Source organism: Papilio polytes, unplaced genomic scaffold (assembly GCF_000836215.1).
Source record: "Papilio polytes unplaced genomic scaffold, Ppol_1.0 DF823288.1, whole genome shotgun sequence".
Lineage (NCBI taxonomy): Eukaryota > Metazoa > Arthropoda > Insecta > Lepidoptera > Papilionidae > Papilio > Papilio polytes.
The window spans coordinates 53,631-55,292 of NW_013525916.1; the positions used below are offsets into that span (position 1 = coordinate 53,631).

General features: G+C 43.8%; 1 protein-coding gene and 1 long non-coding RNA gene across 2 annotated transcripts in view; one reads left to right on the forward strand and one right to left on the reverse strand.

The window, feature by feature from the left end:
* Positions 1-1,662, reverse strand: part of LOC106104990 (phosphatidylcholine:ceramide cholinephosphotransferase 2-like) — a 33,581-nt gene that overhangs the window by 19,644 nt on the left and 12,275 nt on the right. The window lies entirely within an intron of this gene.
* Positions 1-1,662, forward strand: part of LOC106104992 — a 2,378-nt gene continuing 716 nt past the window's right edge. Inside the window, exons 1-2 of the long non-coding RNA XR_001225712.1 lie at positions 1-66; positions 608-778. This is a non-coding gene — a long non-coding RNA (uncharacterized LOC106104992). The remainder of the gene's footprint in view (positions 67-607; positions 779-1,662) is intronic.

Consider the following 1,662-nt stretch of genomic DNA (forward strand, 5'->3'; position numbering starts at 1 on the left):
AGCTGCTGCAGCAGCGGCCCTGCCAGGAGCGCGCAGACTGCGCCATCGACATGCCCACCGCTAAACGTAACTATACTCGTCTCTTACCTGACCCTCGCCAGCTCGCCTGCTCCGGTCTTCAACGTTTTTAACATTTTGCCAGGGAGTTTTATAGCCTACAATTAAATGAATATGTATAGATATGCTAGAGCTGCGTGCGAGCGACAGACACGCCGCCAGTCAATACTTGCCAGCTTAGTCACTTTAAGTTATTACATACAGTAAAACACATGTTTTAGGCTATAATTTGCCTCGTTTGTTAAATTTAACAGGTAAAAGCTTCTTACTATTGCCTGATCTGTACAATAAAGCAATAAGATTAGCCTACGCTGTAAAGGCTCCTACGGCAATACGCCGTCAAATATTGACAGGACAAACAAAAACGGTTATCACGCATACATCAAATATTAACAGGTCTCTCTTGCTACCTAGATGGTTACCATCAAAACTTACGCGTGGTATGCTATCGATCTAATTATGTCTTAAATTGCCATCTTCTCCTTGCTCGCGTGTACTATGCTATTACGGTGTGTGAATGCGTATATAAATGGGCGCCCCCCACTCATAGGTATCTGCATGGAGGCGCCGGAGCAGGGCCCGTGCCGCGGGCTGTACCAGCGCTGGGCGTTTGTAGCGATGAAGGGCATGTGCGTGCCCTTCAACTACGGCGGCTGCCGCGGCGGACAGAACAACTTCCTCACGCAGCAGGACTGCATGGACACCTGCAAGGTGCTGCTCGGTGAGTGCACACGTACTTAAATTATCTAGGCTAAGACTGTTGCGGCAAAAACAATAACAATTACCATATGTTTAATTTTTTTAGATTTTGAGGTCATGCGTTTTAATAAAATAACTGTTACTTTTCATAATATTTTGATAAGCCCGGTATGTAGCACGAGCATGTGCAGTGGGTTGCAAGTAACGCCGAGAGACGTGTGTAGTGAGGGATGAACTGTGAGAGCGCGGCCTTGACCGACGCGCTCTCCACGCGCCACCCCGCTCCACTCCGCGCCGCCTCCCCCTCACGCACCGAAGTTTTTTGCAACTTTAGTAGCAATAACTTGAGGAAGTATCCTTAGCGTGTGCGTGTTAATGTCCAGACATACGCGACCTCTTCCCTCTTTACTAAACGATTAATATTGCACATAAAAATAATTAGATTACATCTACTTGATAATGAGATCAATTAAACCGCTTTTATGAAATGCAATCAGTTGAAAATGCCCCTGTGAAAGTGAACATCATGGTACTGAATAATCAGGACCTGAGAGAAACTGACAAGTTAACTGGCAATCAATCATTATTCTGGCGACTTGCCAACTCCGTCAGCACTGCCAGATGCTGCCTGACTCAAATATTATGTAGATTACTGCATACACTCTTTTTATTTACACGTTTCATGTCAACGGAGAAAGTTAAAATTTAACATTAACTACATTTAATAAAAGCCATAGAGTATGTGAAATAAATTTATGTAGGTTTAGATACTCTACGTAACTAGATCCCACGACTGTGTTGATAATGGCTTAAGATTGAAAGCCAAGTTGTTACGAATCTCAGGATTGTATAGGTATTACTATTATATGAGTCATATATAATCCGTTGCTTCGCAGGGGGTTATTT